This window comes from Trichosurus vulpecula, chromosome 8 (genome assembly GCF_011100635.1).
Source record: "Trichosurus vulpecula isolate mTriVul1 chromosome 8, mTriVul1.pri, whole genome shotgun sequence".
NCBI classification, from domain to species: Eukaryota; Metazoa; Chordata; class Mammalia; order Diprotodontia; family Phalangeridae; genus Trichosurus; species Trichosurus vulpecula.
In genome coordinates this window covers 192,843,393-192,870,337 of record NC_050580.1, presented here as the reverse complement: position 1 = coordinate 192,870,337, position 26,945 = coordinate 192,843,393, and positions in this window count along the sequence as shown.

Here is a 26,945-nt window from a genome sequence, read left to right as displayed (position 1 = left end):
GGTACATACCATTTAAGATGGCGCTTAATGTAAACCATACCTTGACAGCATATGATATGTGCTGAGGATAATGTGATTTGGCACAGACCCACAAAGGAATTTGGGTAAAGAATGAAGAATTCAAGTATTTTAATAAAGGCATGTGGATTAACTCTATTTTGCAGCATGCTTATTTTTTTTTTTTAAAGATGGGCTCTCCTCTTGCTTAGAATCCCATTCCTCAGGCTTAGATGAAACCAATTTGAATGGAAGTGGGGATAGGAGGTGGTGGTAAGGAGAGTGACTGTGAATTGTCTCATTCCCGAGTGTATGGATCCTTACCAGTCATTTAAACATCTCAGCCCTCCATGACACAAAGTTTTTAAAAAATTGTTGCCCCATATCACTAGAAGATTGGTCCTCATTTATCATCTGGAAATGCCCAGGAGTCTCCAGACATCTCCCTACTTTCTCTGGGAGAAGTTAGTAATTCATGTCAGTTATTTTCCATTCTACCAATGGCTGTTTAATGAGGGGGTCTGATATGAGCCTAAGAATTTGGGCTCTGCTGGGGAGAAATCTCTTATCTCTCTAGAGATTAGGGCTTCTTTAAGGTTCTCACTTTACAGAACACAGCAATTGAAACAAAGCATCTGGGTCTTTGTGCAGGTTGTATTCTATGTCAGGAATGTTCTCATCTCTTAGCATTCCTAGCTCTAGTTCCTGGTTTAGGATTCCAAGGCCTAACTCAGGTGCCACCTCTAATACAAAGACTTCTCAATTAGCTAAGTGCCCATTGTCTTCTGAAATTATTTTATATCCACTTTATAAGTATTTTCGATTTACTTAAATGGGTCCATGATCTTTTCTCTATCATTGTCTTTATCTCTGTCTATCAAGCTAAGTCTCTCTGTCTCTGTTTCTCTTTGTCTCTGACTCTTCCTCTTTCCCTCCTTCTTTCCTCGCTGTCCCTCAGCCATCTCAATGTAAGCTCCATGAGGGACAGGAACCATTTCTTTTTAGGCCCTTGCATTCCTAGCAGTGTCTTACACATAGTTAGTCAACAATAAATTTTATTATTTAGTCAATTGAATCCAACAGAAATAGCAATCAGAAAAGAAGGGAATTTGTTCAGCAAATTTTTTTTTTGTTATATATACAATAATAGCCGGAGTTTTCTTTCTATTTCAGAGAGTTATTCAGTCTGGTGAACTTTACACAAAAATCTTTTGATTTATTTTTCATCCTTTGAACTGACTTCTGCATTTGTCCCCTGAACCAACCTGAGACTGTTCAAAACTCAGTATCAAGCCGAAACTCCAGATGCTGAGTTGAAAGTGGAGAGTCCCAATCAATACCAGGCTGAGCGGTGTTGTGGGAATTTAAATTTCCTTTTATTCCTCCTGCATCTTTTGGTTAATATTAACCTCATTTGACTAAAACCTGACTCATGGGATATAATTTTTGCTTAAATCCTTAAACATTTCTTAGATAAGAAGCCAGAGGAAGAATCTCAACTGTCCCTGACATGTGAATCCTCCTCTTCAATCAACCTATTTCAAAATCCTCTAAATATAGTTTAGTCTGTACCCTGACTTAGTTTACCTAGGGAGTTTGTTTGATGAGATTTGTCTCCTTAAGGGATGTATGAGATTGCAACTCTGCTGAAGTTTGTTCACCTTTTATGACACTGAAGGAAGTATGGAATTATGGATCTACTTCTTCTTTAACTTTTATGACCTGGGAGGAATGTACAAAATTGCAATGTGTAAATAAATTACTTATCTGTCATTCTGACATAATTTTCCCTATAAGAAACCTTGCTAGAATCCTTATGGTTGTTCAGATTTTCTCTGAGGCCTGAACCTCTGCTTGAGCATAAGAATAAAACCTAGGTTTTTATCTCTACTGTTTCTGCATCATGGTGAATATATCTTCGGCAGTGATTACCCAACACATGAATTCAGAAAAGAGACGTTCCTCCCATAATATCTGGAAGGCCTATAACGATTATCTAGTCTCATTTCTTCATTGTACAGATTCGGAAACAAAGGCCTAGACAGGTGAAGTAGCTTGTCCAAGCTTATACAATGATCTTGCTTTGCTTATCATCTGAAGCTTACCACAGCCTTGCATTTATGTCCCCAGAAAGGTAGGAGAGGACAAAAGGGAAGATCAGTTTGGAACATATTACCCAGGTATTTCTGTCCTCACCAAAACCCTTGTGTACCTAATTGTTTCAGGTGTGCATATGGGAGAGGGATAGAGGTGATATATGTATATGTATATGATGTATATGTATATTTACATGTATATGCATATGTATATGTGTGTATTGTGTATGTCTACATGTAGGTATATATATGTGTACGTGTACATATATGTATGTATATGTACACATATTTATATATGTATGTATATACACATATATTTACGTGTGTGTGCGCAAATATACTTGCAAGGGTGAGTAGGAAAGGAGATTAGGAGTAGTCTGAGCAATACCATGACTGTACTTCTTACTAATGGACAAGAAGTTTGATAAATGTTTATTTAGTACGTGCAATGTTTTAAGTACATAACCTACCCCAAAATTTGGGTTTATATAATGTCCAGTTAGGGAAGATGGAGACTTTAAAATTACTTTCTCTTTGTCTTGCTTTGTTCCTACTCAGAACTTACCACAGTAAATCTCAGAATGGGGCTTAAATTTAGCTTTTATGTCGGTTTCTGTAGATTAAAGTGTCAAAATATATCCCATATGAGCACTTGAGGTAAAAATGTATATCAGACACAGGACAGCATTTACTCTACACTACAGAAAATATAGCATACACAAAGGATTCACAGTAACTGATTAACAGTTAGTATAACTGCTACTTCATGGAGTTCTACCTTTGCCCGGTATCCACAAATCTTCTAAACTAATAGTACTACTCTGTGGTTTTGATTTCCCTTAAAAAGGAAACTAACTTAGGGTTGGCTATTGGGACAAACCCCTGACATATTGGTAAGTCCTCATTTTACCCCAGAGACCCACATGGACATTCAGCCTTATCTTACTATATTCTCTGAGGATATGTTTGGTTACCTGTGCCATTACTTTCATTGGAGACCCCAGGGATCAGTGGCAATATTGGGTACATTGGTTTAGTTAGCATCCTTTATGAACCCACACTGTGCTTTCTCTGGTTGGTCTCTTCCCTCCAACCTCCTCAGCTGTGTCGCAGGCTCTCAGATGATGGGGATCATCAGAGGGTCTCTGTCTCACCTCTACAGGGTAGTGTCCCATTATCAGCCTTTATGAAGTCCTTTGTCCTGAGGTGTCTCTTCATGTCTGCCCTCACCCAACTGAATTTACCCCAAATGTAAGAATTCCTGGTTTGCTAAACACAGACTTTGGTAGAAGTCTTTTATCTGACACTGTCACCTTGTTATATTTGGCACTTGGTTTGAAGTTAGTGGACCTTGGTGTCTCCTCCCTCACACTATTGTTTATGAAATGTTCTCTTCATCAATGTGCTTCTGCTGACTTCATCTACTTTCCCCATGGAAAAAACAACCTTGCTTGACATCACTGACCTAAACACTAATACACTTCATCAACCAACCTAAGAAGGCACCATTTATAGACCTCAAAGATGTTTGCATTTTTCCTCCAACATTATTACAGTAAATCATATGAGTACAGGCAGGATGTTGGACCATTTTGGACCTGAACAATGCACACTTGAAAAAAAATGGTTCACTGCTCATTTCCCTGAAGTGTGTGGTAATGTTTGGGTGCATCCCATGGACTGATTCAGAACTGGAAATGGGTATGAAGCTTGAGATACTATTTTAGCATATTATTCACTCCACAGAGAGAAGGGTAAACAAAGGCTGAGTCCACATAGGGCTTTGGTGGGAAGGAATGTGTGTGAGGAATAAATTTAGAATGAGATAATTTGATAGGCTTTCTTAGTTTTGTGGGTTTTTTTGTTTTTTTCTGATTTCAAAGTAATTAAAATGTTGTAAAATGTTGAACATTTTAGGGAGGAAAAAAATGCTCCTGCATTTACTCACCCAGTTTTTTTTTTTTGTTATTTGCAGATTTGGCTTTCTTTCTAACCCTGAGTAATTGCATTTGTGGTCTGTATTGTGTGTGTACATAGACATAGACAAGATCATGTCAGTCAAAGTTCTCTAGAGCTTCTGCTAGCAAAAGGGCCTGGGACTAATCAAAAGGGATCAGTGAAGGGAAAATAGATCACTTTTTACAAACCTCTTGTGAAAAATCTAGAATCTGCATCAATACATTGAAAATTTCAGATTGACTGTTATATCCTAATAGGGGGCCAACCTACTCCTTAGAGGGCAGTTTAAATAAGAGATAACTCCAGCTGAGAAAAAGAATTCTCTAGATTCACCAAAGCATACAGCATCTAAAATGAAAGCACACCTAGAACGGACTAGGCACCATATGGAACATACAGAAAGCAGAGTCCCTGTCCTCAGGGAGCTTATATACATGATAGGAAAGATCTGCATTTAACATGGTGATGTTGGATCCATCGAAATATTGGAAATATTGGATTGGAAATATTGAATATGGTACAAAGTCATTCTATAGACAACTTGTATCAATTCCTCGTTGTATGTGCTTCAGTGGCGAGTTTTATAAATTCAAGGCTCATTTATGTCATCTGGGTGTTAAAGGTTAATACTCAACTTTCGTTTCTCCTTCATGGATGGGGAACCTGCTGCTTCAAGGCCACATGTGGCCCTCTAGGTCCTCAGTGTGGCCCTTTGACTGAATCCAAACTTCACAGAACAAGTCCTCTTGATCTCCTTAATAAAAGGATTTGTTCTGTGACGTTTGGATTTGGTCATAGGGTAGCACTTGAGGAACTAGAGGGCCACATGTGGCCTCGAGGCTGCAGGTTCCCCACCCCTGTAAATTTTCCCATTTAAATAGAAGTAGTGAGCATGCCAACCAAACAAATTTGTGCTGATTGGTGAATTGGTTCTGGATTCATTGAGCATGAAAGTGGAGGCAGCGAGGCAGCTAGGTGGTGCAGTGACTAGAGCACTGGCCCTGTAGTCAGGAAGACCTGAGTTTAAATCTGGGCTCAGACATTTGACACATGTACTAATAAGCTGTGTGACCTTGGGCAAGTCACTTAACCCCAATTGCCCTGCCAAACCAAAAAAAACCCAAACAAACGAAAGTGGAGGCAGCTTGGCATTGTGGAGTCAACAAGAATTTATTGAGTGCCTACTGTATGCCAGGCATTATGCCAAATCCTGGAAGTCAAAAAGACATGGGTTTAAATCCTGTCTCTGACATTTTGCTGCTATGTGAACAATGTACATTAACAAGTCACCTAACATCTCAGCCTCAGTTATCCCATCTAAAATATGGAGGTAATAACAGCACGTAACGTTTCAGGGCTGTTGTGAGAAGCAACCAAGATAAAATTCATAAAGAGCTTAAAAAACTTTTACAAGAATCTGCCAACCTTAAAGCACTATATAAATGCTAGCAGCAATTACCATGATTTATTATTTTTATTAGCATAGCCTTACAATAAGAGAGGCTTGGGTGTCCTCCCTAGGATGCCTTCTAGCTGTGTTACCACAGTCATAGCTCTTTGAACTCCAGGCATTTTTCTAAGACTGGGGTTTTTAATCTTCATGTGTATTGTGGCTGAATGGAAATATGCTTTAATACCTTGAAAAGGCTGAACTATCGAAATAGCCTGCTGGTTGACCTCCCTGTCACAAGTTCCTCCCCACTCCACTCAGCTATTAATGATCTCCTAAAGCCCAGGTTGGAGGCAGGTAGGTGGCTCAGTGGATAGAGTGTTAGGCCTGGAATCAGAAAGACTTGAGTTCATACCTGACTTCAGACACTTCATAGCTCTGTGACCCTGGACAGATCACTTAACCTCTGTTTGTCTTAATCTACTGGAGAAGGAAATGGCAAAACATTCCAGTATCTTTGCCAAGGAAATCTGATGGACAACATGGTCCATGGGGTCATGAAGAGTTTACACATGACTGAACAACAATAACAAAAGCCCAGGTCCCAGTGGCTCCCTATCACCTTGAGTATTAAATATAAAACTATTTGTCCTTCAAACACCTTCATAACCTATATATCTCAGCCTTTCAAATCTTTTACATTATACATTTTACCACAGGCTCTATGATCCAGTAATACTGACATGTAATACTGATTTACTTACTGTTCTTTGAATAAGGCCCTCCATTTCTGTATCTCTGGGTATCGTCACTGGCTGTCCCATACCTGTAATGCTCCTCTTCCCCATCTCTACCTCCTGGCTTCCTTTGAGTTTCAACTAAAATCTCACATTTTATGGGAAGTTTTTTCCTACTCCCCTTAATTCTAGTGCCTTTCTTCTGTTGATTATTTCCAATACAGCTTGTTCAGACGTTGTCTCCCCCATTCAACTGTGAGTTTCTTGAAAGCAGGGACTGTCATCTGTGGTTCTTTGGATTCCTGGTGCTTAGCACAGTGCCTGGCACATAATAAGCACTCATCGAATGTTTATGGACTGACTGAGGGATCTGATGAAGATTAAATGAAATAATATTTATGAAGCATTTTATAGACCTTGAAGTTTGTAAATATAAATGTTGTTGTATCATTTCACCTTGCTTAAAAACCTACTTCTTAGACTGTATGACGAGGCGAATCACCCAAACTGCATGGATAGGCCAAAGATTTCTCATCTATAAAAAGAAGGGATTGGACTAGAATCCCAACCTGGTCTCTTTGAGGCCCCTTCTAGCTGTAGATTTATTATTCAACTCAAGAAGTACAGGCATTTCTTAAATGACTTCGATTTGGAAGGCACTGTGCTGGATCACAGAACTCATCCTGGCCTTCAAGAAGTTTGTATTTTATTGAATGTAATGTGAGATTCAGTGGTTTCCCTTTGCCTATTGAATAAATTTCAAATTTTGTATTCCCTTGTGTAACACATAGCTAAAATGAGGACAAGGGATCTTTGAGAAGTTTATGCAACGTAGAGGCAGAACAAAGTAAGGTGAAGATGAAGCTAGGGATAAACCACCTGGATTTCTTCCACTAAATATGACTGCTGGAGTAAAGAATGTATGTGTTCAGAGCACTATTGCCACCCACAACATCTTGACATTATAGGGGGATTCCCAGTGCGAAGAGGGAGCAGAGGCTTAATGCCTGGAAGGGCACTTCACATATTCCTAAGTTTTCATATTTTGCTACTTCTTCTGGAGAATTGAGCGGTCTAATTCACCGAGAGTATTTACAGATAATATCCATCAACAAAACAGTTCTGGAGCCTGTACTAGAGATTCCTCACGGTAAAACTCTTTCATAAGCTTTGTTATTATCCCAGTGCTGTGGAACATGCTTTCATCTCCTTATAACAGGGAGGTATTTGTGTGCTTGCATTATACTGTTAGCCACCCCGGCCTGAAGATTAGAATTTAGAATCAAAGGATCATAGCTCTAGAGCTGGAAGGGACTTTAGAGACCTAATAAAAACCCCTCCTTTTACTGATGGGAAAACTAAGAAATAAGAAAGTGAAGTGACTTGCTTAAGGTCACACACTGGTAGAAATGCAATTTGAAATCAGCTCTTCTGGCTCTGGAGCTAGTTCCCTTTACACTGTTCTACGCTGCTTTCCAGAACTACTATAGTAAGTCAATATCATAGGTCTTTATGGGATTTGGGTCCTAACATCCCAGGACCTTGTCCTTTCATGACTTTCAATAAATCTCTGTCAAGACCTTCCTAAGTTTACTGACCCAGAGGGAGAAGGGTGTGCTTTCTTTTTTTTTAGGCTTTTGTATATAATGCCCATGAACAGCCATTGATCTTTGAAGTGGCCTAAAGGCTTTCAAGATATGAATTTTTCAGCCTAGTTCAACTACTGCTTTAATATAAATCCTTATAGAGATGGTGGTGTGGTTCATAGGGATGTAGGATGGATGACTCCCATAAAAAAAGACTTCTTACTTAGATTACTATAATAACTTCCCAGTAATGGCCTACCTAGCTCAGTTCTCTCCTTTGTCCTTTACATAGCTGTCAAATTATTTTTTTTTCTATGCCCAGATCTAACTATATCACTCTGTTGCTTAAAAATTATCAGTGGCTCTCTGTTGCCTAAAAGATAAAATACAAACTTCTGGGCCTGGCATTTAAAACCTTCCACAATCTGGTTCCAATCTACCTTTGCAGACTAGTTTTATATTATTATTTTCTTTTCTCAAAGTCTACATTCCAACTAAAATAACCTGCCAGCTATTTCCTGTATTCAACATTCAATCTCTCATCTCTGTGCCATTGTACAGCCTGTCTCTTGAAGGTGGAAGGTACTCCTTCCTCATCTGACCCTCTTAGAACCCTTAGCTCATTTCAGGGCTCATCAAAAATGCCTTCTCCTATGAAAAGCTATCCTGATTCTTGCCCCACTCCCCCTCTATTAGTACTTTTCCCCTCCCCCCAGTTTCTAATCTGTATTCTTGTTGCATCCTCCCAGCACAATGTCAGCTTGGTGAGGACAGAGACCATATTGCTATGGGCTTTGTGTCTCTACCACCCAGTCCAGTGCCTTGTATTTTAAATTGAATTATCAAATAGTTATTAGGCTGTTATTGGCAAATCAAGAGAAGGCTGAGAGTTATGGAGCCAAGGAAGATGAAGAATTCCTGTCCCTTACCTTAGCTCTATCTTTGGCCATATTCTGGAGTTCAGGAACAAAGTTCAGAGTTCCAGCATAGGCCAGGGAAAGGGATTAAGAGTCAATCTGAGGCCAAAATGTGGCGTTTTCTGCCATGAATTCCATGAACCTCCCCCAATCCAGCCCCACCCCCCAATAGCTCTCTTCCAGTCCCTTCCAAGCTTTAGGGAAAGCTTATGTGGGTGTTGCTTTAAATGTACCTATGGGGAGCCAAGATGGTGACTGGAAAGCAGGGACTTCCCTAAAGCTCTCCCCCAGGACCCTCCAAACACCTATAAAATGGCTCTGAACAAATTCTAGAACTGCAGAACCCATGAAACAGCAGAGGGAAGCAGGGATCCAGCCCAGGCCACAGAACTGGGAGGGGAAAGGAGCAAAGCCCAGCATGGGATGCGCCCGGACCAAGCAGACCAGGAGCCAGGCAGAACAGGCCCTAGTGCCCTGAATCAGTAAGTTGTGGCAGTTACCAGACTTCTCAACCCACAAACACCAAAGACAAAAGAGAAGGTTAGTGGGAAAAGCTGCAGGGACAGAGTGAAAGGAGTTCACTGTTTGGCCACTGCTTCAGGGGAAGTGGAGGTGGTGCAGCTCTGAAGACAGAACTACAGCTGCGGTTGCTTCTGGCCCCAGGCCCACCTGGTGGGAGAAATTAAGTGGCGGATCTGAGCATGTGTACAGAGGCTGCTTAGATCTGAGTCGTGGTCAAGGTTGGCAGTTCTTGAGGGAGGAGGAGTGCTGGTGTGGCAGAACTTGCTGTATAGAAATAGCTCTGAAAATAACAGTGCAGCCCCCTCAAGCTTGGGACAAAGTACTCTATACTCTACAAGCAGTTATACCCCAACCAAAAAACTCAAGGGTCAAATAGTTGGCTGGGAACATGGCCAGGCAATGAAAACAGACTCAGATTCAGACTCAGACTTTGGAATCTTTCCTTGGTGACAAAGAAGACCAAAACATACAGCCAGAAGTCAACAAAGTCAAAGAGCCTATATCAAAAGCCTCCAAGAAAAACATGAACTTGTCTCAGGCCATGGAAGAGCTCAAAAAGGTTTTGGAAAAGCAAGTTAGAGAAGTAGAGGAAAAATTGGGAAGAGAAATGGGAGTGATGCAAGAAAACCATGAAAAACAAGTCAATGACTGGCTAAAGGAGACCCAAAAAAATACTGAGGAAAATAGCACCTTAAAAAATAGACTAACTCAAATGGCAAAAGAGCTCCAAAAAGCCAATGAGGAGAAGAATGCCTTGAAAGGCAGAATTAGCCAAATGGAAAAGGAGGTCCAAAAGACCACTGAAGAAAATACTGCCTTAAAAATTAGATTGGAGCAAGTGGAAGCTAGTGACTTGATGAGAAATCAAGATATCATAAAACAGAACCAGGAATGAAAAAATGGAAGACAATGTGAAATATCTCATTGGAAAAACCACTGACCTGGAGAATAGAACCAGGAGAGATAATTTAAAAATTATTGGACTACCTGAAAGCCATGATGAAAAAAAGAGCCTAGACATAATCTTTCAAGAAATTATCAAGGAGAACTGCCCTGATATTCTAGAGCCAGAGAGTAAAATAGAAATTGAAAGAATCCACCAATCACCTCCTGAGAAAGATCCCCAAAAGAAAACTCCTAGGAATAGTCACCAAATTCAAGAAGTCCCACATCAAGAAGAACATACTGCAAGCAGCCAGAAAGAAACAATTTGAGTATTGTGGAAACACAATCAGGATAACACAAGATCCAGTAGCTTCTACATTAAGGGATCAAAGGACTTGGAATATGACATTCCAGAGGTCAATGGAGCTAGGATTAAAACCACGAATCACCTACCCAGCAAAACTGAGTATCATGCTCCAAGGCAAAATATGGATTTTCAATAAAATAGAGGACTTTCAAGCTTACTCTATGAAAAGACCAGAGCTGAATAGAAAATTTGACTTTCAAACACAAGAATCAAGAGAAGCATGAAAAGGTAAACAAGAAAGAGAAATCACAAGGGACTTACTAAAGTTGAACTGTTTTGTTTACATTCCTACATGGAAAGATGATGTGTATAATTCATGTATTAGGGTAGCTGAAGGGAATATATGTATGAAAAACAAACACTTTCGAAAAGGGACAGGGTCAAGGGAGAAACCTCAATAAAGGAGGGGTAGGATAGGAAGGAGGAAAATATAGTTAGTCTTTCATAACATCAGTATTGTAGAAGGGTTTTGCATAATGATACACATGTGGCCCTTGTTGAATTGCTTGCCTTCCTGGGGAGGGTGGGCAGGGAGGGAAGAGGGGAAAGAATTTGGAGCTCAAACTTTTAAAAGCAGATGTTCAAAAAAAAGTTTTTGCATGCAACTAGGGAATAAGATACACAGTCAACGGGGCATAGACATCTATTTTACCCTAAAAGAAAGTAAGGGAAAAAAGGGATGGGGGTGAGTGGGATGACAGAAGGGAGGGCTGACTGGAAAATGGAGCAATGAGAATATATGCCATATTGGAGTTAGGGGGAGGGTAGAAAATTTGTAATTCAAACTCTTATGAAAATCAATGCTGAAAACTAAAAATATTAAATAAATTAATTAATAAATAAATGAATGAATGAATGAATGAATATATGAATGAATAAGTAAGTAAATACATAAATAAATAAACCTAAGGACTAGGGCATACCTCTTCCCCTAGTTTCTCTATCTGTAAGAATAGCAGTGAGTAATATCCCTGAAGGAAGTGACAGAGCCCTGGTGCAGAGATATTCCACATTGGCATTTTCAGAGGAATGGTGGTAGCTCTGCTCAGAGGAATAATAGGGAAATGAACACTGGTGCCCTTTTGCTAACCTTTGGCATATCTGACAAACCCCAAGAGTTAATCCTGCTTTTCCTCCTTGTCCTATTTAGCTTGTATGTGTGTAGTGGGGGGTGGGGTGGGATTGGATGGGAAGGAGGCGGGGTGGGTGGTGTGCAATGAAGAACCTCTTTGTACCCTCTGGTAGATTTTACTTTCTGACCGCTAGCTCCATTCATGCCTGTGATTCACTTGAAGGCTGTTGCTAAAACCTGCAGTTGGAAAGAACACTTCCTTTTCTGCCCACTGCTGCGGGGGCAGTAGACTGACTTCCCAGAGGAATAAGCAAAGAAGGGAGGGAATCTTTTATCCCCTTCCAATAATCCCCCCCTTAGGTGCAGAGATATTGCCACAGTCAAAGCCAGAGCACGGACCCCTCTCACTGTTTTGACTGGAAGAATGAATGGGCTCTGAATTGAAAATCTGCCAATGAGAGGCCCCCAGAGAGCTGATACAACTGATTAGAACTCAGTACTAGGTGCTCTAGGATTGAATCTTAAGCTCTCTGAGTTTGAAGGGACCTCAGAGGTCATGAAGTATAGCCCCTACTCAAAGCATAGAGTCCTATCCACAATATTCCTAATAAGTTGTCTTCCCTAAAAGAAAAGAAGTTCCTGGAGGGTAGAGACTGATTCACTTTTCTTTTTGTATCCCTAGCACTTAGCCTGGACACTTAACAAAGGCTTCTTGATTGATTGAACTTATCATTCAGCCAAGTCCTCTCTGGCTCCATTCCACAAACCCCATTTTATTTCTGAATAAGTCAATTAGGAAGTTAATATAAACCTGCAATTCATCTCTCTATATCATTTACATATTGTCTCTAATTCTGCTCCCTCCCAAAATCAAACAGAAATCTAATCCTTCCACATGACCTTTTCTTTTCCTTTCCTTTCCTTTCCTTTCCTCTCCTCTCCTCTCCTCTCCTCTCCTCTCCTCTCCTCTCCTCTCCTCTCCTCTCCTCTCCTCTCCTTTCCTTTCATCACACACACACACACACACACACACACACACACACACACACACACACACACACACACTACAGTTTCCTGAACATGGAAACTCCTGACTCCATGCCTTTGCCCATGTTTCCCTTCATGTCTGCCTCTCAGGATCCTTAGTTCCCTTCGGAACTCAGTTCAGGTGCCGTCATTTTGCAAAGTCTGCCCTGATCCTGCCATTGTTAGTGCTGACTACATTTCAAGTACCTTTTATTATTATTTTTTTAATCTATGAATATTCTGTATCCCCCAAATAGAATGTGAATGCCTTGAGAGCAAGGTCTGTCATTTTTGTCTTTGTATTGCAAATGACTTTATAAAGTAGGTACTTAATGATTTCTTGCTGCATTGAAAATTTTTGCCTGGGCTGCATCACTGTCATCTGCTGGATTATGCTAAAGGAATCATAAAGATATTAATTTAAAGAAAGACTTCAGAGGTCCCTGAGTTTAACCCTTATATTTGACAGAGGAAGAAATAGAATCCCAGATCAATTATGCAACTTGCCCAAGGTCACTTAGGTAGTATCAGAATCAGCATCTTCTGACTCCAAATCTCTTTTATTCTTTGCACAGTAAACTGATTTTAATATCATAAGAAAAACATGGTTAGAAAAGTTCATCTGTAGGAGGAAGTATAAGCATTCTGAAGTCACATAAAAATAATTTTTGATTTGCCTGTTATTTTGAGTCAGTCATGTCACAGTCCTACTTTGTTCTTACTGATTATGAAGAGCAGACTGTACAGGCATGAGTTTCTTTAGGACCACTTTCTATGCCTCTAGCAATTAAAGCTCATTATATCCAGTCTCTAACCCTTTCACCACCTCTAGGTAATTGTCTCATTCTCTACTCTGCTTTGGCTCGGACAGTCTAGTTTGTCTCAGTTGAGTTTCTTGTAATGGACTGACTGCGCATGCAGCCTAAGTGTCTACATGCTCAGACAATGTGCTTGGTTACTCCTGAGAGGAAACATAGCCCCCTTGTAAAGGATCACTCATCAGATGATTTTCTTGAGGCAAGAACTAGGAGAGAACTTGGCCCAAACACAGACTATCAGGTAATCCCCTCAAAGCAACTACCATTACTGGACTATGTTTTGAAATTTCCTTCTGCCAAATTATCTTACATACAACCAGCCCAAACAGTTACAAGGGTTTATAAAAGGGTAGGTAGGTTTAAAAAAGGGCAGCTCAACAGTCTGAGTCAAAGGGCAATATGGTGGAATGGAAAGATCCTTGGACTTGTAGTTAAGACGTTCAAGTTAAAATCTTGGCTTTGCCACTAACTTCTTGTATGACTTTAGGCAAACCAAGAATTCTAGAGTTGGAACCTTTGCAGTCATTTACTGTAACCCCTATGCATTCAAAAGAGAGAGAGAGAGAGAGAGAGAAAGGAAGGAAGGAAGGAAGAAAAAAGGAAGGAAGGAGGGAAGGAGGGAAGGAAGGAAGGAGGGAAGGGAAGGAAGGAAGGAAGGAAAGAAAGGAGGGAAGAAAGAAAGAAAGGAAGAAAGAAAGGAAGAAAGAAAGAAGGAAATAAAGAAAGGAAGGAAGGAAGGAAGAAAGAAAGAAAAAAAGAAAGAAAAGCTCTCCTACAACCTGAGAAGTGGCCATCTAGCCACTGCTTACAGACTTCCAATGAAAGAAAAACACCAACTTCTAAGGCATGCCATTCCACTCTCAGACAGCTATAATTGTTAGGAAAATATCCCTTATAATTCTCAGTTTTCCTCCTTTCAATTCATTGCTTCCAGTCTTCCCTCTGGGCACAAACAGTAAAAATTTAACCCATTTTTTTTTCATATGATTAGCCTTTCAGATATTTGAAGACATCTGTCATGAACTTCTTGAATCTTCTCTTTTCCAGCCCCAAGTTCCTTCAATTACTCTTTATATGCCGTGGACTCATGGAATTGGTTGAAATCTCTGACAATGTTTAGCACAGAGATGAGAAGACTCAAGGGGACATGACAGCTGGCTTTAAGTATTTAAAAAGAAGTCATATTGAAGAGGAATTAATCTTGTTCCCCTTGGCCTCAGAAAGTCATTAAAAAGCCATTTAACTGTTCTAGTCCCAAATTTTTTCGTTAATAAAATGATGGTTTTGGACACATTACATCTAAAGTTCCTTTGAACTCTAGCATTGTGTGAAGGGAATCTGTTGTATGCTCACCTACATGGGATATTTGGTCTGCTTTTTTTTCTTTCTGATTTACAATCAGACCAAATAATATTGATTGTATTTTTTTCTGGAATATAGACTACACTTTCCCACTTCTATCTCCTTCCCTATGTTCCCTATGCCTGAGAAACTCTCCTCTTTTATCTGCTGAATTCCTGCCCATCCTCTAAAGAATAGAACAAATTCCACCTCCTACAGGAAGCTTTTCTTAATTCCCTTGAATGGTAATTATCTTCCTCCATGGCCTCACATAGCACTTTATTTTGTAATTCTCTAATGTAATTATTATATAATTCTGTATTTTAAAGTTTGGTATTTTATCTGCATGTCTTTTGGCTTCTTGCAATGCTTTCTATTTGGCATTGATTTTCTGAAGTTTAACCGCTGCATACAATGAAATGTTAAACTTGAGGTTTCACTCTGTATGTGGTCTATTGATTCTGTCAATCAGAACTATGTCACATATTTTAGTGCTTCTGGCAATTTTCTTTTATTTTTCCTGAAGTAAGGTATTCAAACTTTAATTCATTGTGGGTTTTTAAGCCTATAATCCTTAAATCATCTCTGTGAATATTATCTTAAAAGTCAATCATTTTGACTTATATAGAATTTAAATTGTTGCCTTTTAACCTTTGTTCTGTCAAAGTTTCCTCCATTTTTGTATTTTTAATTGACAAATATGTCCTCTTTTTTCTGAGGCTCTATATATTGGCAGTTTTCCAACATATATTCTAAGTTTTTTTACTCTTCTGATTTCTTATTGGTTTATTGTTTGATAGCTACTATTTCTGACCTAATTTTCATCCTAATTTTCTATTTTAATAGTTTGATTTCTCTTTTAAAATGAGAGCTTCTGGCTATTTTCTGTTGTTTTGGGGGTGGTTGAAGATCTTGTGTCCTTTTTCCATGACAGCTTTTGGACTACTTTCTTTTTGTAGAATATTGTTCATGTATTATAAGAATTATATTGTGATATTACTTGATCTGATTGTTTATTTTTCTTTATGAATTTCACTATTAGTTTATCCACTTGGGGGCTGGCCTTGTCTCCTTTTTTCATTTTGTCCCTTGTTTTCTATTGATGGTGGTTAACATCAGGCTTCTGCGCTATTAACACTCCTATCTTCCTTCCTTTATGGGATGCTTTTTATGCAGATCTGTGTAGTCACAGCTTCCTCAAGTAAGTGGTTTTGGAGGTTCTGTTGTATGTAAACTCCATGGAGGAGGAAATATCAATGTTTATAGATCCCTCTTTCAGGCAAAGTTCCACTCCTCTTACCCTCAACCAATTTTCATTTCCGTCATGTGGCTGGGCAGGATCAATGTTTTCTGCCTGTTATATAATTTAATGTGGGTGGAAGTAGAATTAAGATTTCATCACTGACTTGAGAGGTCATGAAATGTTCTTGGTATGATATGTTCTTGAAGAAGCCGTGGTGACTCTTGGTGGCCCCTCCTTCTTTGCCTTTCTAATGTTTAATAACATGTTCTTTTAAACTTTTGCTAGAAGTCAAGCTTATTTGCCTATAGTTAATATGTTCCTCCCCTTTTTCTGTTTTTGAGAAATGGAACAACATTTTTCTTTCTCCACTTGTATACCACTTGCCTAGTTCTCCATGACTTTTTGAAGCTTACTACTAGCAATACCATAGATCAGTTATTTAATTCTCTAGGGCATCATTCTCTGATCATGGCATCCTGAACTCATGGAGGGAAGTTAGGGTACATTACTATCTCCTCACTTGTCTTGGATCACAACTTTTAACTTCTTTTGTTCTGCTCTTCCCCATCCAAAGATCATTCTCAATTTCCACTTCTGTAAAATAATGATGTTGTACTTGAGTGATGGCTCCCTACTTTTTGTGGGAACCACTTGGCGAAAGGATCTTTAACTTCCAGCTTTGACTTCTATGGTCTTCTATACATGTGGCCAAGTTATTGACTGAGAGGAAGAGTTAAAGAAAAAAAAATCAAAACGGAGAAATCAAGATAGGGCTAGATCACCAATCTTATGGCAAATGAGAGAGAGCAAGAGAAAGATGTGTCATGCTCTGGATACCGGCCTAGTAGAGAAGGATGCAGAGATTGAAATGTGGCCTGGCTGGGATCCAGAGGCAGTGAGCTAGAGAGAGATGTGGTCACAGCACTGGCTAAGAGCCAGAGAGAACAGAAGTCTGTTTTGTCTTCCGTATTTCTACTTAGGGTCTAATCAATTTACAAACAAGAACCTATAAAAATGTTCATTCCCCCTTCCTAGCATCTCATAGAATCTTAGGATTCTGAAATTGGAAGGGACTTCAGGAACTATGTGGTCTGTCCCACAGCTAAACAAGAATATCTTCTGAAACAAGTGGGAGGAAAGGGAACATATATTTGTTAAGTGCCTACTATGTTCCAGACACTATACAAATTGCTTTAAAAATATTTCTGTGATTCTCACAGCAACCCTGTGCAGTGTTATAATTATCCCTGTTTTACAGTTGAGGAACAGAGACAAGCAGAGGTTAATTGACTGACACAGCTAGGAAGTGTCTGAGGCAGGATTTGAACTCAGATCTTCCTCACTTCAAGCCATCAACAAGCCCCCATTTACCCCCACCCTTTTTTTTGAAGACGTTGAGTTAGGGAAAACCCATTAAGTCCTAGAATAGCCTATTTCACTTTTGGATAACTTTAATTGGTTAGAGAGTTTTCCTTTACATCAGACTTAAAATTATTTCTTTTCTTTTTTCTTTTTTTAATTTTTAAAAATTTGTTTAATAAAAATAATAAAATAAATTTTCCCCCAGTTACATGTAAAAACAATTTTTAACATCCATTTTGAAAATTTTGAATTCCAAATTCTATCCCGTCCCCCCTTCCCACTCCATCTTCCATTGAGAAGGCAAGCAATTCAATATAGGTTATAAATGTGTAGTCATGGAAAACATTTCCATAGAAGTCATGTTGTGAAAAAGAAAACATAAGGGCAGCTAGGTGGCACAGTGAGTAGAGCACTGGCCCTGGAGTCAGGAGGACCTAAGTTCAAATCCATCCTCAGACACTTGACACACTTACTAGCTGTGTGACCTTGGGCAAGTCGCTGAACCCAAACTGGCCTGCCTTCCCCTCTCAAAAAAAAGACAAAAAAACCCTCAAGAAAAATAAAGAAAGCAAATAAAGAATGTTTCAATCTGTATTCAGACACCATCAGTTCTTTCTCTAGGGATGGATAGCACTTTTTGATTATAAGTCCTTCAGAGTTGTCTTGGATCATTGTATTGCTAAGAAGAGCTAAGTCATTTACAGCTAATCATTTTACAATATTGCTGTTACTTGTACACAGTACATTTCACTTTGCATCAGCTTCTGTAAGTCTTTCCAGGTTTTTCTGAGAGCATCCTGCTCATCATTTCTTATAGCCATCATAATCATACACCATAATTTGTTTAACCATTCCACAATAGATGAGGATCCCATCAATTTCCAATTCTTTGCCACCAGAAAAGAGTTGCTATAAATGTTTTTTGTGCATATAAGTCTTTTTCCTTTTTTTAAAATCTCTTTTGGGATACAGACTTAGTAGTGGTATTGCTAGGTCAAAGGTTTCATAATGGTTTTATAACCCTTTGGGCATGATTCTAAATTGCTCTGCAGAATGGTTGAATCAGTTTACTACTCTACCAATAGTGCATTGATATCTCATTTTTCCTGCATCCCCTCCAATATTTGTCATTTTTCTTTTGTGTCCTATAAGCCAATCCAATCAGTATGAGGTAGTACCTCAGAATTATTTTAATTTGCATTTCTCTAATCAATAGCGAGAGCATTTTAAAAAAAATATGGCTATAGATAGCTTTGATTACTTCATCTGAAAACTTTATATTTTTTGATCATTTATCAATTGGGGAATGGCTCCTATTTTTATAAATTTGACTCTGTTCTCGATATGTTGGAGAAATGAGGCCTTTATTAGAAACTTGCTTCAAATTTTGTTTTCACAGTTACTGTTATTAACTGTATTTCCCTCCATCATTCTCCCCCTTCCCCCATTTATTGTATTCTCTTTCTCCTTTCACTTTGTCCTTCCTAAAAATGTTTTACTTCTGATTACCTTCTCCCCTGATCTACCCTCCCTTCTATCACCTCCCCCCCTTTCTTTTAATCCTCTTCCCCTCCTACTTTCCTTTATGGTCAGATAGATTTTTCTACCTAATTGAATGTGCATGTTATTCCCTCTTTGAGTCAATTCTGATGAGAGTAAGGTTCACTCACTACCTCCCCCCCGCCCCATTTTTCCTTTACTATAAAAGCTTTTTCCTGCTCTTTTCTGTGATAATTAAAACCATTCTACCTCTTCCTTTCCCTTTCTACCAGTATATTCCTCTCTCATCCCTTAATTATATTTTTAATATACCATCCATTCATATTCAACTCACACTTGTGCCCTCTGTCCATATATACTCCTTCTAAGTGCCCTAATAATGAAAAAGTTCTTATGAGTTACAAGTATCATCTTCACATGTAGGAATGTAAACAATTTAATCTTGTTACATCCCTTATAATTTCCCTTTCCTGTTTACCTTTTTATGCTTCTCTTGAGTCTGTATTTGAAAGTCAGATTTTCTATTCAGCTCTGGTCTTTTCATCAAGAATGCTTGAAAGTCATCTATTTTATTGAATATCCATTTTTACCCTGAAGGATTATGCTCAGTTTTGTTGGGAAGGTGATTCTTCATTGAAATCTTAGTTCCTTTACCCTCCAGAATATCATATTCCAATCCTTTAATATAGAAGCTGCTAAATATTGTGTGACCCTGACTGTGGCTCCATAATGCTTGAATTGTTTCTTTCTGGCTCCTTGCAATAATTTTTTCTTGACTTGGGAGCTCTGGGATTTGTCTATAATATTCTTGAGAGTTTTCATTTTGGGATCTCTTTCAGGAGGTGGATTATTTCAATTTCTAATTAACCCTCTGGCTCTAGAATATCAGGGCAGTTTGATAATTTCTTGAAAGATAAGTCTAGGCTTTTTTAAAAATTATGGCTTTCAGGTAGTCCAATAATTTTTAAATTATCTCTCCTGGATCTATTTTCCAGGCCAGTTACTTTTCTAATGAGATATTTCATATTGTCTTTTATTTTTTTCATTCTTTTGGTTTTGTTTCATTGTTTACTAATTTCTCATAAAGTCATTATCTTCCATTTGCTCAATCCTAAGTTTTAAGGAATTTTTTTTTCTTCATGGAACTTTTGGACCTTCTTTTCCATTTGGCTTATTCTACTTTTAAGAAGTTGTTTTTTTCTTCGATGAATTTTGTGCCTATTTTTATTTGGACAATTTTGATTTTTATGGCATTCTTCTTCTCATTGGCTTTAAATATTTCTTTTAACATTTGGCCTAGTCTGCTTTTAAGGTGTTATTTTCTTCAGTATTTTTTTTTTTTTGGTGTGTGTGTGTCTCCTTTACCAAGTTGCTGATTTGTTTTTCATGATTTTTACATCACTCTCATTTCTGTTCCCACTTTTTCCTCTATGCCTCTTACTTGATTTTCAAAATTCTTTTTGAGCTCTTCCATGCATAGTCTGAGACCAATTCATATTTTTATGGAGGAGTTGGATGTGTGAGCTTTGACTTTGTTAACTTCTTCCTTGTCAACATAGTAACTTTCTATGGTCAGAATTGTTTTCTGTTGTTTGCTCATTTTCCCAGCGTATTAGTTGACTTTTAACTCTTTGTTAAGTAGGGCTCTGCTTCCATGGTGGAGGGTACACTGTCCCAAGCTTCAAGGGTTTTGTGCAGCTGTTTTCAGAGATACTTTTGGGACCTGTAAGATTTTAGGCCTTCCAAGGTGGTATGATCTAGGAAGAGGCAGGTTTACTAGTCTCCCAGATTAAAGAAAAGTTGAAACTTGATCAGTCCCAAAGTGGGGGACTCTTGAATAATGAAGATCTCTTTCAACAACTCCTCCCTGGCCCTTACACAGGGAAGGGCTTTTATCTCCACCAATAAGAAGAGAGTCCCATACCAGTGGATGTTCAGATTGGAGTTGCATTCATTTTTATGTATTTTGTTAAATATTTTCCAATTACATTTTTTTGGAATTTTATCATTTTTATTTAATATTTTAGTTTTCAACACTGATTTCCACAAGATTTTGAGTTACAAATTTTCTCCCCATTTCTACCCTCCTTCCCATTCCAAGATGGCATATATTCTGATTGCCCCATTCCCCAGTCAGCCCTCACTGCTGTCACGCCACTCCCCCCACCTCATCCCCTTTCCCCTTACTTTCTTGTAGGGCAGGATACATTTCTATGCCCCATTTCCTATATATCTTGTTTCCCAGCTGCATGCAAAAACAAATTTTTTTGAGCAACTGCTCAAAAATTTGAGTTTCAAATTCTCTCCCCTCTTCTCTTCCCACCCCCCTCCCTAGGAAGGCAAGCAATTAAACATAGATCACACATGTATCATCATGTAAAACACTTCCACAATATTCATGTTGTGAAAGACCAACTATATTTCCCTCCATCCTATCCTGTCCCCCTTTATTCAATTTTCTCCCTTGACTCTGTCCCTTTTCGAAAGTGTTTTCTTTTGATTACCTCCTTCCCCTATCTGCCCTCCCTTCTATCACCCTCTTTTAGTATCCCCTTCCCCTTACTTTCCTGTGTAGTGAGATACCCAATTGAGTATGTATGTTATTCCCTCTTCAAGTCAAATCTGATGAGAGCAAGATTCAATCATTCCCCCTTAACTGCCCCCTTTTCCCTTCCAACAAAAATGCTTTTTCTTGCCACTTTTATGGGAGATAATTTACCCCATTCTATTTCTCCCTTTCTCTCTCTTTCAATATATTCCTCTCTCACCCTTTAATTTAATTTAATTTTTTAGACATCATCCCTCCATATTCAACTCGCCCTGTGCCCTCTGTCTATATATATATATATATATATATATAGAAATTGAAAGAATTCACAAATCACCTCCTGAAAAAAGATCCCAAATTGAAAACACTAAGGAATATTATAGCTAATTTCCAGAATTATCAGGTAAAGGAGAAAATACTGCAAGCAGCCAGAAAGAAATAATTTAAATATTGTTAAACCAACTTCAGGATTATGCAGGACCTTACAGCTTCTACACTAAAAGATTAAAGGGTTTGGAATATTCTGTTCTGTAAGGCAAAGGAGCTTGGATTACAACCAAGAATCAACAACCCAGAAAAATTATGCATAATCTTTCAGTGGAGAAAATGGATATTCAATGAAATGGACTTCCAAACCTTCTTGGTGAAAAGATCAGAGCTCAACAGAAAATTTGTACTCAAGAGAGGCATAACAAGGTAAACAGGAAAGAAATTAAAAAAAAAAACCATGTTATTCAATAAAGGCAAACTGTTTACATCCCTACATGGGAAGATGATACTTGCAACTCTTGAGAACTGTATCTTTATTACATCATTTAGAAGAGGTATACATAGATTGAGGGTGTGGCTGTAACTTGAGTTTGATGTGATGATAAAAAATCTAATTAAGAGGTGAAAAGGGATTGTACTGAAATAAGAGTTAAGGAGGAGGTAGAAAAAGGTAAATTGTATCACATAAAGAGGTGCAAAGAACTATTATAGTAAGAAGCGAGGGAGATGAGATTGTTTGAACCTTATTATCATCTAATTTGACTCAAAGAGGAAATAACATAAACATTCAGTTGCTTATAGAAATTTATCACGCTCTATAGGGAAGTAGGAGGACAAAGGGGAAAAAAAGGGAGGGGGTGGATAGAAGTGAGGGCAGATTGAGGGAGGCAGTGGTCAAAAGCAAAACAATATTGAGAAAGGAAAGAGAGAAGGGAGAAAAGCATAAACAGGAGAGAGAAAGACACAGCTAGTAATCATAACTGAATGTGAATGGGATAAACTCTCCCAGACAGCAGAATGGATTAAGAATCATAATCCTACAATACATTGTTTAGAAGAAACACATTAGAAGCAGAGGGATACACACAAAGATAAAAGGTTAGAGTAGAACATATTATGCTTCAGCTGAAGTAAAAAAAAAAAAAAACATGGATAGAAATCCCGATCTCAGACAAAGCAAAAGCAAAAACAGATCTAATTAAAAGAGATAAGGAAGGAAACTACATCCTGTTAAAAGGTACCATAGACAATGAAGTAATATCATTAATAAACATATATGCACCAAGTGATGTAGCATCCAATTTCTTAGAAGAGGAATAAAGGGAATTACATGAAGGAATGGACAGCAAAACTATGCTAGTGGGGGACCTCAACCTTCCCCTCTCAGAATGAGATAAATCTAATCTCAAAATAAACAAGAAAGAAGTTAAGGAGGTGAATAGAATTTTAGAAAAGTTAGATATGGTAGACCCTTGGAGAAAAATGAGTGGGGATTGAAAGGAATATAACTTTTTCTCTGTGGTATATGGCACCTACACAAAAGCTGATCATGTATTTGGTCATAAAACCTCACAATCCAATGCAAAAAGGCAGAAATATTAAAGGCATCTTTTTCATGATACAATAAAAATTACATGTCATAAAGACTGATGGAAAGGTAGACTACAAATTAATTGGCAACTAAATGATCTAATCCTAAACAATGAGTGGGTGAAACAACAAATCATAGAAACGATCAATAACTTCATCCAACAGAATGATAATAATGAGACAACATACTAAAAGTGATGGGATGCTGCTCAAGCAGTTCTTAGGGGAAATTTTATATCTCTTGGTGCTTACATGAACAAAACAGAGAAAGAGGAGATCAATGAATTGGGCATGCAACTAAAAAGCTAGAAAGATAACAAATTAGAAATTCTCAATTAAATACCAAATTAGAAATTCTGAAAACCAAAGGAGAGATTAATAAAATTGAAATTAAGAAAACTATTGAACTAATAAACAAAGCCAAGAGCTGGCTTTATGGGGGAAAAAACAACAACAATAAAATTGATAAACCTTTGATTAATTTGATTAAAAAAAAGAAGAAAACCAAATTACCAGTATCACAAAGGAAAAAGGTGAATTCGCCACTAATGAAGAGGAAATTAAAACAATAATCAGGAGCTATTTTACCCAACTGTATGCCAATAAATTTGACAATCTTAGTGAAATGGATGAATATTTGCAAAAAATATAGATTGCTTAGATTAACAAAAAAGGAAATAAAATATTTAAATAACCCCATTTCAGAAAAAGAAATTGAACAAGCTATTAATGAATTCCCTAAGAAAAAAATCTTCAGGGCTATCAGGATTTACAATTGAATTGTATCAGACATTTCAAGAACAATTAATTCCAATAATATATAAACTATTTGGGTAAATAGGCAAAGAAGGAGTTCTACCAAATTCTTTTTATGATACAAATATAGTGCCAATAACTAAACTGTGAAGAGCTAAAACAGAAAGAAAATTATAGACCATTTTCCTTAATGAATATAGATGCAAAAATTTTAGATAAAAATTAGCAAAGAGAGTACAGCAACTAATAATGAGGACAATACACTATGACTAGGTAGGATTTATGCCAGGAATGTGGAGTTGGTTCAATATTAGTAAAACTATCATATGATTATCTCAATAGATGCAGAAAAAGCTTTTGTCAAAATAAAACACCCATTCCTATTAAAAAAAAAATGACTTACAGAGCATAGGAATAAATGGAGTCTTCCTTAAAATGATAAGTAGCATCTATCTAAAACCATCAGCACGCATCATATGTAATGGGGATAAGCTAGAGGAATTTCTGATAAGATCAAGGGTGAAACAAGGCTGTCCATTAACACCACTGTTATTCAATAGTGTACTAGAAATGTTATCTTTAGAAGATAAGAACTCACTATTTAACAAAAACTTCTAGGAAAACTGGAATATAGTATGGCAGAAACTAGACATCAATCAATATCTTTCACTCTATACCAAGATAAGTAAAAATGGGTACAGAATTTAGATATAAAGGCTGAAATTATAAGCAAACTAGGAGAGATCAAGGAATGGTTTACCTGTCAGATCTATGAAGAATGGAAGAATTTATGAACAAACAAGAGATAGAGAACATTATAAAATGCAAAATGGATAATTTGGATTACATTAAATTCAAAAGTTTTTGCACAAACAAAGCCAGTACAACCAAGATCAGAAAGAAAGAAGAAATCTGGGAAACAATTTTTACAATCAGTGTCTCTGATAAAGGACTCATTTTGAAAATATGTAGAGAACTGAGTCAAATTTACAACAATATGTCATTCTCTAATTGATAAATGGTCAAAGAGGTAATTTTCAGAGGAATAAATTAAAGATATCTATAGTCACATGAAAAAATGCTCTAAATCACTATTGATTAAAGAAATACAAATCAAAACAACTCTGAAGTACCACCTCACACCTATCAGATTGGCTAACATGACAAAACAGGAAAATGATAAATGTTGGAGAAGATGGGGGAAAATCTAAACACTAATGCATTGTTGGTGGAGTTGTGAACTGATCCAACCATTCTGGAAGACAATTTGGAACTGCAGGACTATAAAAATGTGCATACCCTTTGACCTAGAAATACCACTTCTAGGGTTGTATCCCGAAGAGATCATACAAATGGGAAAAGGACCGGTATGTACAAAATATTTATAGCAACTCTTTTTGTGGTGGCCAAGAATTGGAAATTGAGGGAATGCCCATCAATTGGAGAATGATTGAACAAGTTGTAGTATATGAGTGTAATGGAATACTATTGTTCCATAAGGAATGATGAGCAGGTGGACTTCAGAAAAACCTAGAAAGACTTACATGAACTGATGGTGAGTGAAGTGAGCAGAACCAGGAGAACATTGTACATAGTAACAGTAACATTGTGCAATGACTAACTTTGACAGACTTAGCTCTTCTTAGCAATGCAAGGATCTAAGACAACTCCAAAAGACTCATGATGGCAAATGCTATCCACATCCAGAAAAAGAACTATGAAGTCTGAATGCATATTAAAGCATACTATTTGCTTTTTTTGTTTGGTTGTTTCTTCTTTCTAGATAGTTTCTACTAACTATTTCTTATTTATTCTGTGTATAGCTTGTGTATACCTATTTATTTGTTTGTTATCTCCCTGATTAGATTGTAAGGGCAGGGATGGTTTTTTCCTCTTTTCATATCCTCAGCACTTAGCAAAGTTCCCTGCAGATAGTAGACCCTTGATAAATGCTTATTGATTAACTGCCTAACTAACTGGACACTACACCTTTCTTAAAGTGGACATTAACTTTCTTGGCCATCACATTATGCTGATTAACATTGAACTTGATGTACATTATAGCCCTCAGATCTTGTTTGGAAACGCTTCTATACTTCTATCTATCCATTTCATTTTCATTTCTTATTTGCAAATTGATATTTTAAGCTCAAATATGAGACATAAGAGTTTTCTTGATTAAATTTCATCTTATTAGATTCCACCCAATATTTGAGCCACTCAAGATTTTTTGTGGATTCTTCTCAATTCTTCCTAGGAAGTTCAGGTAAAATTTCCTTTTCTGAATTTTGAGGTTTATGCTAGATATGATGATCCTACGATTCATTTTGGGGATCCTGCCTCTTTTAAAAGACTGCCTGGGGCAGGGGGTAAAAAAAAGGCCCACCTTAATTATTGTAACAAAGAGGAGGGGCAGAGCCAAGATGGCAGCTGAAAAGCAGGGACTAGTGTGAGCTTCCTGCCAAGTCCCTCCAAAAACCTATAAATGACTCTGAACCAATTCTAGAACTGCAGAACCCACAAAATAGCAGAGGGAAGCAGGGCTCCAGCCCAGGACAGCCCGAATGGTTGCTGGGTGGGGTCTATCGTGCATGGAACTGGGAGCAGAGCAGAGCCCAGTGTTGGCTGCAGGGACCAACCAGACCAGGAGCCAGGCGGAGCGTGCTCTAGTGCCCTGAATCAGTGAGCTGTGGCAGTTGCCAGACTTCTCAACCCACAAACACCAAAGACAACAGAGAAGGTTAGTGGGAAAAGCTGAGGGGAGTGGAAGGAGATCGTAGTTCGACCACCACCCCGGGGGCAGTGGAGGTGGGGCAGCTAAAGGAACTATAGCTACAGTTGCTTCTGGCCCCAGGCCCACCTGGTGGGAGGAACTAAGTGGCAGATCAGAGCAGGAGTGCACAGCCTGCTGAAGATCTAAGTCCAGTTTGGGTTGGGGGTTCTTGGGGAAGGAGGAGTGCTGG